Source organism: Zingiber officinale, chromosome 6A (assembly GCF_018446385.1).
Source record: "Zingiber officinale cultivar Zhangliang chromosome 6A, Zo_v1.1, whole genome shotgun sequence".
Taxonomy (NCBI): domain Eukaryota; kingdom Viridiplantae; phylum Streptophyta; class Magnoliopsida; order Zingiberales; family Zingiberaceae; genus Zingiber; species Zingiber officinale.
In genome coordinates this window covers 15,201,758-15,218,715 of record NC_055997.1, presented here as the reverse complement: position 1 = coordinate 15,218,715, position 16,958 = coordinate 15,201,758, and the positions used below count along the sequence as shown (strand labels likewise).

Below are 16,958 nucleotides of genomic sequence, written 5' to 3'. Positions count from 1 at the left end.
GTCCTGAACATGGTCAAGCATGGCATATCACTACCCCTATAAGCATGTACAAACAGGTAAAATATACCTGAGATGCAAAACCAATCAATCAATCAAGCATGTAAGATTTGGGTAGTGATTAACCGAAACAGATAAGAAACACAATTAATGCAACATGTTAATTTAATTACTAAGCATATCAAATGACATAAGTCAAAAGTACCCGCCTCCGAAAATAGAAAGGTCCGATCTGATTCCGAGATACTCGTCTCGCGTCAAAGTCCTGTGTTAAATCGCACAGTTTAGCTAATTCAATTTTAAACAAATAGCTAAACTAATTCCTAATCCACTGACCAGTTAGGGTTAGTTACATTAACCCCAATTACACCGTTATACAACTTATAAACCTAAATCAATAATTATTGCTAACACAACTAGCAATAATCTAACACAAAGATCGAAACCATAAACCTTACCTCAAATCAACCGCTGCTAGACCAAGCTGCTGCCGGAAAACAAAACTCTACTGCTAGCAAAGATTAATTGCTGCTGTAAATCAAAGGGTCGCTGCCAACAAACCTAATGATCAAATAATTATCAATTAATTATGTGTCAATTTATCCTTCACTCACATAAATATTAAATCACCAAATTCCTTACCCTAATACTGCTGGATCAAGGTTTGTGGCTAAAGTTACTGCCGGATCCAGTGATTGCAGCAAGGTGGGGGTCAAAATCTCCACTCAAATACTCCTAACCACATTGGCAGGTTACTCTCTGGTGAAGAGTGTCACTGATTGGAAACCGTAGCCTACTCCAGTGAGTGGGGAAATCGGCCGGAAACTACGGCAGAAGATGCCGCGGCAGTGGCACTGTGCAAAGGCTAGGGCACAGCTCTCCGGGAAGATGGCGCCTCCAAGGTCAGCAGAAACACAGTGGAGGAGAGGAAGAAAGAAGCTCGGTGCGTCGCCGGCGGCTAGGGCTTCGGCAGCAGAGGAATTAAGGCCTCGGCGGCGGATGTTGCGGCGCCGATTAGAGCAGGGAGAGGAGAAGAGAAGAAGTCCTCGGCGTCGACTGTGGTGGCGGCACCGGCGCTAGGGCATGGAAGAGGAAGGCGTCGGGCTGCAGTGAGGAGAGGCGCCGGCGAGTAGGGCAAGATGCGGCGGCGGCGGCCGACGCTAGGGCACAGAGAGCCCTTGTGGCCGACGCTCGGCGTCGGCTGGGGCGGCAGAGGAGAGGAGGAGAAGGAGAACCGCCAGATGGCCGGCGGTTAGGGCAAATTCGGCTCGGCGAAAGGGAGAAGAAGAGAGGAGAGAATGAGGGCTCGGGCACGGGCACAGTAACGAGGAAGAAAGAAAAATATAAATGAGGAAAAAAGAAAAGAAATAAGGAATTTATAAAGAAACAATTCCTCGTTAAAATGGGGTAGCCTAAACAGGCTTTTCCGGGCCCCGTTTTTATCCCCGTTAACTCGTCCGTACGAGCTCCGAAAAATTCCCGAAAAATGTCCAAAAATTCCGGAAAATTCCCTTATTAATATTCGTCATTTTTTTTTCCCGGTATTTTACATTCTCTCCTACAAATAAAAATTTGGTCCCCAAATTTCAGTGTCTACCATCAGCAAGTATTAATAACAGACAGAAAGTATAAACGCTGAACGGTAAACTAAATCACATACCTCAAGTGAAAAGATGGAGATATCGAGCTCGGATAGTGTCCTCAAGCTCCCACGTAGCCTCCTCATCCGAATGATGCTGTCATCCGACTTTAACCAACCGGATAGTCTTGTTCCGCAACTGACGCTCTTTCCGGTCGAGAATCCGTACCGGAACCTCCTCATACGTAATGTCAGGCTGAACTGGAACTGGAATATCTGCCAGCACATGTGTCAGATCAGGTACGTATCTCCTCAGCATCGATACGTGGAACACATCGTGCACGCCTGACAGGGACGGTGGTAGTGCCAGTCGGTAAGCTACTGCTCCGATCCTCTCCAAGATCTCGAAGGGACCAATGTACCGCGGAGCTAGCTTACCTCTGAGGCCAAATCTCTTCACCCCTTTCGTGGGTGAAACTCGTAGAAATACATGGTCGCCAATAGAGAACTCTAGTGGTCTGCGTCTCCGATCAGCATAACTCTTCTGGCGGTCCTGCGCCTCTGACATCCTCCGTCTGATAGTACGGACCAACTCTGCATCCTGCTGAACTCTATGAGGTCCCAACAACTGAGCCTCTCCAACCTCATCCCAAAGGACGGGTGTCCGACAAGGTCTACCATACAACGCCTCAAACGGTGCCATCTGGATAGCCGAATGGAAGCTGTTGTTGTAGGCAAACTCTACCAACGGCAGATGGTCCTCCCAACTGCCTCCGAAATCCATAACACATGACCTCAGCAGGTCCTCTAAAGTATGAATGGTCCGCTCTGACTGTCCATCTGTCTGCGGATGGAAAGCAGTACAAACGGAGCTGTGTGCCCAAGGCCTGCTGCAGACTCTGCCAGAAACGAGACGTAAACCGTGGATCTCTATCCGAAATGATACTCAATGGAACACCATGTAGTCCGATAATCTCGACAATACAAATATGCTAATCGATCCAAGGATCGGTCCTCCGAATCGCTAAAGTGCGGATTTGGTTAATCGATCAACGATTACCCAAATCGCGTCATGGCCTCGTCGTGTCCTCGGCAACCCTACCACAAAGTCCATGGTAATGTGATCCCACTTCCACTCAGGAATAGGAATCCGCTGAAGTAACCCTGCAGGTCTCAGGTGCTCAGCCTTCACCTGCTGACAAACAAGACACCTAGCTACGAAATCCGCGATGTCTTTCTTCATGTCGTTCCACCAATAGGAACGCCTCAAGTCTCGATACATACGGGTTCCGCCTGGATGGATCGCAAATCGAGAACGATGTGCCTCCTGTAATAGCTCCTGTAAGACCGGATGAGACTGAGGTACGCATAATCTGCCTCGGAAGAATATAATACCCTCCTCGTCTCGTGTAAACTCGGTCTGCTGCCCGGAAGCTATCTGACTGCTAATAAACTGCAAATGCTGATCACTGGCCTGTGCCTCTCGGATCCTCGTCCTGATCGACGACTGAGCAACCATGGTAACAAGAATACCCTGCTCTGTCGGTCCCTACTCCTCAAGATCTAACTCTGAGAAAGCCTGAATCAAGTCCGTGACTGAAGTCCGGTGGCAAGCCAAAGTCCCTCTGGACTTCCTGCTGAGTGCATCTGCAACCACATTAGCTTTCCCCGGGTGGTAGCTAATGGTACAATCGTAGTCCTTCAGGAACTCCATCCATCTCCTCTGTCGGAGATTAAGCTCCTTCTGAGTGAAAATATATTTGAGACTCTTATGATCAGTGAGAATCTCAAATGTGATACCGTATAAATGATGACGCCAAAGCTTCAGAGCAAAGATGATGGCAGCTAACTCCAAGTCATGAACTGGGTAGTTCTTCTCATGCTCCTTCAGCTGACGAGAAGCATAAGAGACTACTCTGCCGTGCTGCATCAGAACAGCGCCCAAACCCTGTAGAGACGCGTCGGTGTAAAGTACAAATCCATCATCTCCAGAAGGTAAAACCAAAACTGGAGCCGACACTAATCTCCGCTTCAGCTCCTAGAAGCTGGTCTCGCAATCCTCGGACCATATGAACTTCACGCCTTTCCGGGTAAGACGTGTCAGTGGCATAGCAATACGCGAGAAGCCCTCAACAAAACGTCGGTAATATCCGACCAATCCCAGAAAACTGCGGATCTCCTGAACTGACTTCGGCTGCTCCCAACCGGTGACAGCCTCGATCTTCTGAGGATCAACTGAAATACCTCTGCTAGAAATCACGTGTCCCAGAAACCCAACTGAGGATAGCCAGAATGCACACTTGCTGAACTTCGCGTACAGCTGATGTCGTCGAAGAATCTCTAAAACTGTGCGAAGATGCTGTGCATGCTCCTCCTCGGAACGAGAGTAGACCAATATGTCATCAATGAAAACGATAACAAACTGATCCAGATACTCCAGAAAGATGCGGTTCATCAAGTCCATAAACACCGCTGGAGCATTGGTAAGCCCAAATGGCATTACCAAAAACTCATAATGACCGTATCTGGTACGGAAAGCTGTCTTCTGAATATCTGAGTCTCTGACTCTCAACTGATGATATCCGGATCGCAGATCAATCTTAGAATACACTGAAGTACCTCTGAGCTGATCAAACAAATCCTCAATCCGTGGTAATGGATATTTATTTCTGACGGTCACTGAATTCAGCTGCCTGTAGTCAATACATAATCTCATGGTGCCGTCTTTCTTCTTGACAAATAGAACTGGAGAACCCCATGGTGAAACACTAGGGCGAATAAATCCCCTGTCTAAAAGCTCCTGGAGTTGAACCTTCAGCTCGTTCAACTCTTTTGGTGCCATACGATACGGAGCTTTCGATGTCGGCGCGGTTCCCGGAATCAGCTCAATAGCGAACTCCACTGGCCTTCTGGGAGGCAAACCTGGCAGCTCCTCCGGAAATACATCTGGGTATTCCCGGACAACAGGAACGTCGGAGAGCTGCGAACTACTACTGTCCTCAGTACTGATCAACGACAACAGAAAACCATGACAGCCGTGAGACAGCAGCTTCTGCGCCTGAATCGCCGAAATAATCGAGATGTCGTCGTCTCTGATGCCAGTGAAACTCCACGAGGGTTGGTTCAGAGGCCGGAAGGTGACCACCCTCGTCTGGCAATCAACGGTAGCATGATATACTGACAGCCAATCCATGCCAAGAATGATATCAAACTCGACCATCTCCAATACTAAAAGATCTACCGTAAGTATCATGTTGCCAAAGTCTAACGGGCAACCTCTGATCTCCTGGGTGACGTCTAAAGTATCACCGGACGGTAGGGAGACAGTCAATCGTCGCAACCTAACAGTAGGTAATCTACCAATCTCCCGCATAAAGGTACGGGATATAAAAGAGTGCGAACTACCAGTATCAATCAAAATATCAGCAGTAAATGCATAAATGGAAATCGTACCGCAGAAAACGGATCCGTCGGCCCGCTGAGCATCTTCTCTGGTAATAGCATGAACACGACTAGTCTCTGGCGGAGGAGGAGGTGGTAATGCTGCCAGCGGCTGCTGCGGCTGGGCAGAAGCCTGCCACTGAGGCGCTGCTGGACTATGTGCCAGATAAGACTGAGAGGATGGTGACTGATACTGTGCAGCTGGCTGTAACTGAGTCTGATACTGCCCCTGAGTCGGATAATAAGGTCCTGGAGCAAAACTCTGGGGTGCTACAGAAGCACTGGAGTACTCCTGTCCAAGCATGCCAAATGCTGCTGCGGAGGGAGCTGCTCCCTGCTGACAGACACTGACTGACTAGACTGTCCCCTCTGCTCTGACCCTCCGGAAGCCGTGTGCTGAGCCTTCAGCTGACAATCTCGGCTCTGGTGCCCCGGCAGTTTGCAATAAAAGCAAACTGACTGTCCCAGAGAGCAAGCTGGGGTGAGGTGATCTCTGGATCCACATCTGAAACAATGAGTATCACCGGAAGGTGGTTGCCGGTTCTGCTGAGAAAACCGGGAACGTCCTGAAGAAGACCGCCCTGATTTCTGAGGCCTACGAGACGCCCCAGAAGTACCCTGACCTGACCGTCTGTGACTACTCTGAGGCTGTCCTGTCGCCTGTGTCTGCTGGACCTGCCCTGATGTCTGACCCGTATGCTTTCTTTTCCTGTCCGGATATGCTGTCTGCCGAGCTAACTCTATCATCAAAGCTCGATTCAATGCATCAGAGTAAGATGAAATCCCTAATCCGGCAAGCTGTACATGCAGATAACCATCCAATCCCTGTATAAACTGCATCATGCGAGTTCTGTCCTCCGCAACTAACTCTGGACAAAACTGAGCCAACCGGAGGAATTCTGTATTATACTCGGTCACTGAGCGATTATTCTGCCTCAGACTCATAAAATCCTGTCGGCGAGACATCTGATAGGACAGTGGAAAGAAACGGCTCTCAAAAGCCTCTCTGAACCTGGTCCATGTGACGTTGCGCTCACCAATAATAGAACGCTGAGTAACCCACCAGGCATTAGCTTCATCCCGTAAATGGTAAGCAGCCAGCTCTGCTTTCTCCCACTCGGAGCAAGCCATATAGAAGAAAGTCTGCTCCATAGTCTCTATCCATGACAGAGCCATACTCGGATCAAGATCTCCGCGGAAAAGAGTGAAACGAGTCTTCATCGACTCAGCCAGTGCTGGAATCCTAGCTCGTGCAGCGACAATATCAGTGAGCTGTGTCGGGACGGCTGCAGGAACTGGCGGAAACACTGGAACCGGAGGAGGAACTCCCGGTACTGCTGTATATACCGGAGCATAAGCCGTCGGTGGTACTGTCTGGGGAACAAAAGTGGTGGCAACTGGAGGTACGGTAGGAAAAGGTACCGGATGTGGAGCAGCTGCTGCTACTGTAGGCACTGGGGGTACATGTGTCACTGGTGTCGGGTACACTGTAGGTCCATGTGGCGGTGGTACTGAATACGCCACAGGCTGCGCTGGAGCAGATGTCGGGTACACCAATGGTACCCCTGATGGTACTGTAAACAGGGTAGGCATGGATACCGTCGGTGTGGCCAAAATAGGTATCTCTACAGGAGCTATCGGGATTTGAGAGCCCGATGCTCCCGCTGCATCCTGAGTCTGTCCCTGACTGACAGGCTCACTAACAGTGGGTATCTCTGGCATATCCAGAGATCCCGTGGTCCTCGCACATGGTCGTCCAGCACCACGTCTCGCAGCAATACGAGTAGATCGTCTCATATCTGTTAAATTAAATTACAGATATCAATACCAATATAACCAACATAAAATAACAACATACCTATTTGCCGTCTGGAGATGTTCCGTCGTTGACCAAAATTCGAACGATAATATCGCCGGAAATCCAAATAAATCCGAAACGGAAATCCGAAACATAACCATATAGAAAATCCGATAATGCCCAGTTTGACTCGCAAACCTGGCTAACCCAAATATCCAGAATACCAACAACAGGTATCCGATAAATCTCTAGAACACCAAAAGCAGGTATCATAACCCGCTCTGATACCAAATAAATTGGTATCAGATAAATCCCGAAAATCCATAATACAAAAATCCAACAAGTATCGCCAAACTTGGCGCTCTGATACCAAGTAAATAAATTGGTATCAGGTTATCCCAAACATCCAAAATACGAAAACAAAAGATCGTATAACTGTGCTCTGATACCACTAAATTGTCACGCCCCCAGAAGAGTCCCTGTCCGAGAAAATTTCGGCAGCATCTCCCCTGTACGGCGGACAATCAAAATTTTCTACAAGCACTAAATACTCAGCCACAGGCGGCTGGAATAATAACAGTAATAAAAATCAATCACCACGCAGTTTATATATATATATTCAGCCTCTGGCTGACACAACCACGCAGTAATAATACTCTGACTCGAAATCAACCCTACTCAACTACACTCGTAAAGCCCAAATCCGATTTTTCTTACCTCTTCTGCCGTCCAGGCAGGCATGTAGTAGAGTAAATCCAAATCATACGAAAAGTCCATCCAACGGAAAGATTCCATATAATATCCATATGTAAGTCCAAAACAAAACTAAAATAAAGTCTGATAGCGAAAAGCTAAAATGAAACAACTCAAAAAACCAGCAGCGGAGTAGCACTACGTGCAGTGGGGACTAGCGACTGGAACCCCGACAGATCAACCCGAAAATAACAACAATGGAGGCGGGTGAGTCCAACACTCAGCGGTACATTGATATGCAAAGTAAAGAAACAACACCTAGCACTAATCATGCATACTTCTGATAAGAAAGATAAGAATGCATCTGAAATAAACAGAGAATACTGTACTAGTCCCGAGTATAAGGTCAAACTGTCCGAGGGATAAGGAAATCGGATGCATGTCAAACATAGGTATCCAAACAATATGCATAATATAATGCAAACACAAACACAAGCAATAAATGCATCATGCATATGATGTCAATGATGCGTCTGGTCACCCCCAGTCGATCATCTCATACAAAGGTGAGGCCGAGTGGGTAGGGTGACAACCGTGCACTCTGTCGTCACTACTCCCGATGAGTGACCGAGTGGACGGATGTCGAGTACACCTATCCTCCTACCCCAAATCATAGATGGGGAGCGCAATGCTCTCAACTCCCGGTACTCAAAGAGGGAAGAATCCCGGCGGATAACACTTGTGTCACACTACCCATGAGCGGACCAACGGTGCACCAACAGAGATTCTACCCGAATCGACCACTAACCCATGAGTGGTGGTGTACGGATCCATGTAATGGCGATGTGCTCAACAATAATGGAGCGGACTATCGCACAGATGCAATCATGCAAATGATGCATGGCAATAACCATATAAACATCCTGACCTAATCCATGTATATAGAAAAGTGCACCCTAGGTCAACGAATCATATCGAATCAAAGGTACACGAAGGTATAAAAACCTAGGTCCCGAACATGGTCAAGCATGGCATATCACTACCCCTATAAGCATGTACAAACAGTAAAATATACGAGATGCAAAACCAATCAATCAATCAAGCATGTAAGATTTGGGTAGTGATTAACCAAACAGATAAGAAACACAATTAATGCAACATGTTAATTTAATTACTAAGCATATCAAATGACATAAGTCAAAAGTACCCGCCTCCGATAAAAAGGTCCGATCCGATTCCGAGATACTCGTCTCGCGTCAAAGTCCTGTGTTAAATCGCACAGTTTAGCTAATTCAATTTTAAACAAATAGCTAAACTAATTCCTAATCCATGACCAGTTAGGGTTAGTTACATTAACCCCAATTACACCGTTATACAACTTATAAACCTAAATCAATAATTATTGCTAACACAACTAGCAATAATCTAACACAAAGATCGAAACCATAAACCTTACCTCAAATCAACCGCTGCTAGACCAAGCTGCTGCCGGAAAACAAAACTCTACTGCTAGCAAAGATTAATTGCTGCTGTAAATCAAAGGGTCGCTGCCAACAAACCTAATGATCAAATAATTATCAATTAATTATGTGTCAATTTATCCTTCACTCACATAAATATTAAATCACCAAATTCCTTACCCTAATACTGCTGGATCAAGGTTTGTGGCTAAAGTTACTGCCGGATCCAGTGATTGCAGCAAGGTGGGGGTCAAAATCTCCACTCAAATACTCCTAACCACATTGGCAGGTTACTCTCTGGTGAAGAGTGTCACTGATTGGAAACTGTAGCCTACTCCAGTGAGTGGGGAAATCGGCCGGAAACTACGGCAGAAGATGTCGCGGCAGTGGCACTGTGCAAAGGCTAGGGCACAGCTCTCCGGGAAGATGGCGCCTCCAAGGTCAGCAGAAACACAGTGGAGGAGAGGAAGAAAGAAGCTCGGTGCGTCGCCGGCGGCTAGGGCTTCGGCAGCAGAGGAATTAAGGCCTCGGCGGCGGATGTTGCGGCGCCGATTAGAGCAGGGAGAGGAGAAGAGAAGAAGTCCTCGGCGTCGACTGTGGTGGCGGCACCGGCGCTAGGGCATGGAAGAGGAAGGCGTCGGGCGGCAGTGAGGAGAGGCGCCGGCGAGTAGGGCAAGATGCGGCGGCGGCGGCCGACGCTAGGGCACAGAGAGCCCTTGTGGCCGACGCTCGGCGTCGGCTGGGGCGGCAGAGGAGAGGAGGAGAAGGAGAACCGCCAGATGGCCGGCGGTTAGGGCAAATTCGGCTCGGCGAGAGGGAGAAGAAGAGAGGAGAGAATGAGGGCTCGGGCACGGGCACAGTAACGAGGAAGAAAGAAAAATATAAATGAGGAAAAAAGAAAAGAAATAAGGAATTTATAAAGAAACAATTCCTTGTTAAAATGGGGTAGCCTAAACAGGCTTTTCCGGGCCCCGTTTTTATCCCCGTTAACTCGTCCGTACGAGCTCCGAAAAATTCCCGAAAAATGTCCAAAAATTCCGGAAAATTCCCTTATTAATATTCGTCATTTTTTTTCCCCGGTATTTTACAAAGGATGACCGCTACTTAACTACTAACTCTACTTAACCGGTATGATTAAATATCACATGGAAACCCTACCGAAAAATTTCGACAGAATCTCCCCTGTTCCGGTGACTAAATCTATAATACAAACATAGTATACGCAGCCACAGACGGCTGGAACATATTTTCCACACAACCACGCAGTAATAAATCAACAAAAAGAAAGAAACTACTCTAGCAATAGCAACAACTATACTACTCCAACTCATAATAAAAGAAAACTAATTACAAATGCGGAATAAACTTAATTATAGTCTCAACCCATAATAACACTTAAAAGAGAACTAAAAGAACTAAACAGAAAAGTCTTGGCAATTTGCCAGCTCATTCTGGATCTCTCCATAGTCCAGTCATCACACACCTTCATCACCACCACCATCCTGTAGCCTCCCTTTCATATCTTAGTTTTTCCTTTGTCTGCAGTAGGAGGAAAGAAAAATAGATCTATAAGCGAAACGCTTAGTAAGTACTAATCTATCTCACAAAAACTCGAAGTGCATAAAAGTAATGCAAAAATACTGAAACTGAAATGCTAAAACAAAGCCGCATGTACTCATGGTATACAGAAATAAAACTGAATACTAAACATGCACACTAACTGACAGGATAATAAGGAAATTAACACTGTAAGCTTAGAATTAAAGAAACTAAACTTTTATTGATTCTAAGCATAAAACTTACTTCATTTTCTTATATCCTTATTCTAGAAATTAATCTTTTAATTTCTATTTTACTTTCTTCTTCTTGTTCTTTTCTTTCTTCTTTACTTTCTTCTTTTCTTTCTTCTTTGGGCCCAGGCTTAGTACCATCTTTGTTTTGCGCGCTCTCTAATAGTGACTGGGGTAGCGAGCCTCCAGCCCTATGAGGATAAAGACCTCGGTCTTACCAGGGCCAAGACCTCGGAATTGGTCTCCTGGATTTGTTTAACGACAACCTCGGAAGTCGGGTACTAGCCTCATACTTTAATTTACTAGTTATCTCTTTTTAACTAGACTCTAGTCTTTTTTTCTTTTTACTCAGTTTCCTCATAATCCTTTATTAGAGTTTATTGGAATCCTTTAGATATACCTAACAAGTGTAGGATTACAATTAACTAAGCATGCTCTATAAAAACAATACAAGGGAAACAAATCTAGACTCTCTCTAAGCATGTTATAAAACAAAGCAACAGAAAAGCAAATCTGAACTTTCTAAACATGCTGTAAAACAAAGGAAAAGAAAGCACATTTGAACTTACTAATCATGCTATTGAATAGAGCAAAAGAGAGCTAGTTTGAACTTTTAAAACATGCTGTGATAAGAGCAAAGAAAGCTAATCTAATCTTACTAATCATGCTATAAAATAGAATTAAGAAAGCAACTTTAAGCTTACTAATCATGCTATAAAATAGAGCTAAGAAAGCAACTTTAAGCTTTCTAAACATGCTGTAAAATAGAGAAAAAAAAAACTAATTCAAACTTTCTAAACATGCTGTAAAATAAAGGGGCTGTTAAAAGCTAACTAACACATATATGCATGTGTATCAAAATAAGGAACTAGAAACTGAACTATAATTTAATACTGCTTATGGATTTCTCATGCTGGTAAACGGCAAGGAAGAGGAAACAGCAGAGGGAGATTATAAAACTACTAATTTCTCATGCTTGTAAACAGCAAAACCAAGAAAACTATTCATGCTAAACCATTCTAACTAATTAAAGGGCTGTTCTTGCCTTCTTTTGAGTAGCAAAGGACAATGCCACCCCTATTCTAACTAAATAAAAGGGATGTTCTTGGATAAGGAGCTACTCATGCTTATTTAAGAACTTTCCTACCTAAAGCAAAGCTGTGAAATTCTGCACATGCTTAAAGAAAAGGCAACTAACTCAAACCTAGCAATATAAATAGCATGTGAAATCTCTAATTTCTCTAACAATTAAAAGAAAGACTCCTAATAAACTCTTAACAAATTCTTAACAAGAATCCATTTAAATCCTCTAACAAGGTCCCAAGCTTCTATGGTTCCGAACATATTTCTATAAACTCTACACCTGTTACAACAGAAACACATATCAACCAGCTAATTCCCTTAATCATGCTATAACAGGATTACATAGAAGCTAACTAATCTCTTTAATCATGCTTCATCAGAAAATACTAAACGGTAATGAAAGGTACTCAAACTAAATTCTGCAGTTGCTAAGAACATGCTTATTCATAACCAGCAAATTAACACAAACAAGACTAATACTTGCTGAAATTAAAACCCTAATACCTGTTTGTTTCAATAATATAAATGACATATCAATCTGCACATGTACAGGACTAAATTCAGGACATGCATGCTATAACAGAACACAACCAGCTAGCCAATAAATCCCTTAAGCATGCTATAACCAAACTTAAGCAGGCAACTTCTCTTTTCTACACAGCTTAATCCAAAACAGAAACAAGAAAGTTGATTCCCTAGCTACCCTATTCTGTAAAGCATGATCCGGAAACCATAGGAAGAAAATCCGAACAGAATAAACAACCTACAATTCATACCAAATCAACAGGTGGGGAAAGAAATTAACCCTTTATAACCCTTGGTTTAATTCAATTCCAACTATGGCTTATATATACTTTATTCCCTACTTAGTTAACAAAGCTCGTGTAGCTCAGCTGGTTGGGCCGTGTCTGGTTGGGTCAGTCCGACCCGAGGTTGTGGGTTCGAGCTTCGGTTTTGACAAATTTTTTGCCAACTTTCTTTCGTTTTGTAAAAATATCAAACGATCTCCAAAAATTACGTAAAAATACTCTAAAAATTCCTAAAAATCTCTAGAATATTTTAAAAGCATTTCCAAATATTTTTATGGACATTTGGAACTCGAAATAGGGAAAATTGAGTCGTTACAATGGGAGTCAAAAAGGTCTAAATGTAGAAGTTCTAATATTGAGTTGGTTTGTGGCTGATTAGTTGGTTTGTGAGTGGATTTTGTTTGTTTACCTTGTTGACAAGCATTACATATGGTTGACTCCAAGTTAGGTAATTTTGGCAAGCCTCTAACTAATCCGTTTAATTTGCTTATATTTCTAAAGTTGGTGTGAGACATCCTCCTATGCCATAACCAAGTTTCTTCTTTTTGTGTTAAATAACACCTAATTGAAAAAGTGGTTAAGTTGATGGCATAGATGTTGTCTTTTCTAAAATCTTTTAGGCTTACAGTAGGATTATCTAAATGTTTGATTAAACATTCTGTAGATAGAAATTTAACCTTATACCTAGTATCACACAATTGACTTATACTCAGAAGATTATATTTAAAATTTTCCTATACCAATACTCAGAAGATTCTGTAGTAAAACATTTGTAATTATAAAGTCTATTTTTAATTCAATATTATCTATACCAATTACCTTGAGTTTGCCATTGTTTCCAAAGGCAACTATTCCTAAGCTTTTGTAAGTGAGTTGAGTGAACTTGGTGTGATATCCAGTCATATGTTTGGAGCTACCACTGTCCAAAATTCACTTGGTTTCCTATAGTAAGTAGGAATTAAAGTTAGTCTTTTAAGATTATTTTTTAGCAAGCATTATTTAAGTAAAATTTAAGTTTTGAATTTTGATAAATAAAATTTTAAGAAACTTTAAGTTTTAATTTTTAAAATAAGTTTTTAAGTTTTTGAAATTAAGATTATGAAAATAATTTTTATGTTTAAAATTAAAATTTTGAAATTAATTTTTAAGTTTAAAATTAAAACTTTGAAATTAAGTTTAGAATTAAAATTTTGAAATTAATTTTTAAGTTTAAAATTAAAATTTTGAAATTAATTTTTAAGTTTAAAATTAAAACTTTGAAATTAATTTTTAAGTTTAAAATTAAAATTTTGAAATTAATTTTTAAGTTTAAAATTAAAATTATGAAATTAATTTTTAAGTTTCAGATTAAAACTTTGAAATTAATTTTTAAGTTTAAAATTAAAATTTTGAAATTAATTTTTAATTTTAAGATTAAAATAATGAAATTAATTTTTAAGTTTAAAATTAAAATTTTGAAATTAATTTTTAAGTTTAAAATTAAAATTATGAAATTAATTTTTAAGTTTAAAATTAAAACTTTGAAATTAAGTTTAGAATTAAAATTTTGAAATTAACTTTTAAGTTTAAAATTAAAACTTTGAAAATAAGTTTAGAATTAAATTTTGAAATTAATTTTTAAGTTTAAAATTAAAATTTTGAAATTAAGTTTAGAATTAAAATTTTGAAATTAATTTTTAAGTTTAAAATTAAAATTTTGAAATTAATTTTTAGGTTTAAAATTAAAATTATGAAATTAATTTTTAAGTTTAAAATTAAAATTATGAAATTAATTTTTAAGTCTAAAATTAAAACTTTGAAATTAATTTTTAATTTTAAAATTAAAACTTAATTAATTTTTAAGTTTAAAATTAAAATTTTGAAATTAATTTTTTACGTTTAAAATTGAAATTATGAAATTAATTTTTAAGTTTAAAATTAAAATTATGAAATTAATTTTTAAGTTTAAGATGAAAACTTTGAAATTAATTTTTAAGTATAAAATTAAAATTTTGAAATTAATTTTTAAGTTTAAAATTAAAATTATGAAATTAATTTTTAAATTTAAAATTAAAACTTTGAAATTAAGTTTAGAATTAAAATATTGAAATTAATTTTTAAGTTTAAAATTAAAATTTTGAAATTAAGTTTAGAATTAAAATTTTGAAATTAATTTTTAAGTTTAAAATTAAAATTTTGAAATTAATTTTTAAGTTTAAAATTAAAATTTTGAAATTAATTTTTAAGTTTAAAATTAAAAGTTAGAAATTAATTTTTAAGTTTAAAATTAAAATTATGAAATTAATTTTTAAGTTTAAAATTAAAACTTAATTAATTTTTAATTTTAAAATTAAAATTTTGAAATTAATTTTTAAGTTTAAAATTAAAACTTAATTAATTTTAAAGTTTAAAATTATAATTTTGAAATTAATTTTTATGTTTTAAAATTAAAATTTTGAAATTAATTTTTAAGTTTAAAATTAAAACTTTGAAATTAAGTTTAGAATTAAAATTAATTTTTAAGTTTAAGATTAAAATTTTGAATTCGAAATTTAAATTAATTCGAGATTCAATTAATTCAAAATTTAATTTAAAATTTAAATTAATTCAAAATTTAATTAATTCGAGATTTAAATTAATTCAAAATTTAATTAAAAATTTAAATTAATTCGAAATTTAATTAATTGGAGATTTAAATTAATTCAAAATTTTAAGTTAATTCGAAATTTAATTTAAAAATTAATTTAAACCTTATTCATCTCACCCGATCTAAATTATCAATCAGGGAATCCTATAATTTTGTTAGATGAAGTTGATTTGATTATAGAGTTTGGTTTAACTTGTGTTAGATTCAGGTTGTAACGACCCACCTTCTACACTACCATTACTCTCTAAAGGTGGACACTACTTAACTACTAACTCTACTTAACCGGTGTGATTAAAAACCACATGGAAACCCTACCGAAAAATTTCGGCAGAATCTCCCCTGTACCGGTGACCTTAAACTGATATACAAACACTGTATACATCAGGCACAGGCGGCTGGAACATATATTAGACAACCACGCAGTTTATATATATGAAAAAGAATCAAAATACCGAAAGAAATAACTCTATCAATGCATGATAAAAACATTCCAATGAAAATAGCATATACAAGTTCTAAACTCTTTTAACAATTCAATAGAAGCAATCTTAATAATTATTTTTAAGCTAAGTCCCAAGATCTCTCCATAGTCCTGGCATCACACACCGTCACAGCATCTCCTTGTCGCCTTCCTTCTTATACTTTTCCTCTTCCTTTATCTTTTATCTGCAGTAGGAGAAATGCAGAGTATAAGTAAAATGCTTAGTGAGCACTATCTAACTCACAAAAACTCGATATGCATGTATATAAATAAAAGAAACATGTTAAAACTGAATGCTAACATGTAAAACTACTCATGCTCATAAATAGCAAAGAAATCAACTAACTGAAAAGCTAACATATAAAGCTAAACATGCTCATCAACTAGCAAATAAATAACATGTAAGAAACTGAACATGTAAAAGCTGCTAGCATAAAAGAAAGCTAAACTTGCTGATCTTTAAAACAAAGTGAAGCTTACTTCATTTACTCTAACCTTATTCTTTTATTTCACTTGTTTAAAATTTATACTTTAATACTTGAAAATAATAATCAACTTCTCTTGGGCTCAGGCATAGTACCATCTTATGCACGTTCCCTAATAGGTTGGGGTAGCGAGCCGCCAATCCTAAAAGAGCAGACCTTGGTCTACCAGGGCCAAGACCTTGGAATTGGACACCTGGATTTGTTTAACGACAACCTTGGAAGTCGGGTACTAGCCTCTTCTTAAAAAGTAAAATACTTATTATCTTAAATTACTTCTTCTTTAAATGCCTTGACATTTTAATAGCATCTTATGTGCCAAAATCCCTAAAGTCTTGACTTTGGGATTTACTTAAGGCCCTGACCTTTTCTTTCTTTTCTTTTTCTTTCTTTTTACTTGTTAATGCTTCTAAAAGAATTTGATAGAACTCTTATTTTCCCACTAGAATACATGGTTGTTCATGCTTATTAAAATAGCAAATAAAAACCAAAGAAACTGCTCATGTGTATCTAGTAATAAAGTAATAAAGAAAACTGATCATGCTCAACTCATAGCAATTAAAAACTGCACATGCTCAATAATAGCAAATGAAAACTAGAAAATCTGCATGTAAGACTAATATAAATCTGCGCTGTGAATGTTACAAAATTCTACACTACAATGCTTAACAAGATTCAGTTCTACAATGCTTAATCATTCTATTCATTCTGTAAACATT

The 16,958-nt window shown here is 39.4% G+C and overlaps 2 long non-coding RNA genes across 2 annotated transcripts; both read right to left on the bottom strand.

Moving 5' to 3' along the window:
* Positions 1 to 235: 235 nt before the first annotated feature.
* Positions 236 to 1,093, bottom strand: LOC121993752. Its single transcript, XR_006115393.1, has 3 exons — positions 640 to 1,093; positions 456 to 546; positions 236 to 262 (listed from the first exon to the last, which is right to left on the bottom strand). It is a non-coding gene; the product is annotated as an uncharacterized LOC121993752 (long non-coding RNA).
* A 7,652-nt stretch (positions 1,094 to 8,745) lies between these two features.
* Positions 8,746 to 9,276, bottom strand: LOC121993750. The gene is made up of 3 exons (XR_006115392.1): positions 9,149 to 9,276; positions 8,965 to 9,055; positions 8,746 to 8,772 (listed from the first exon to the last, which is right to left on the bottom strand). It is a non-coding gene; the product is annotated as an uncharacterized LOC121993750 (long non-coding RNA).
* Between the last annotated feature and the right edge of the window lie 7,682 nt (positions 9,277 to 16,958).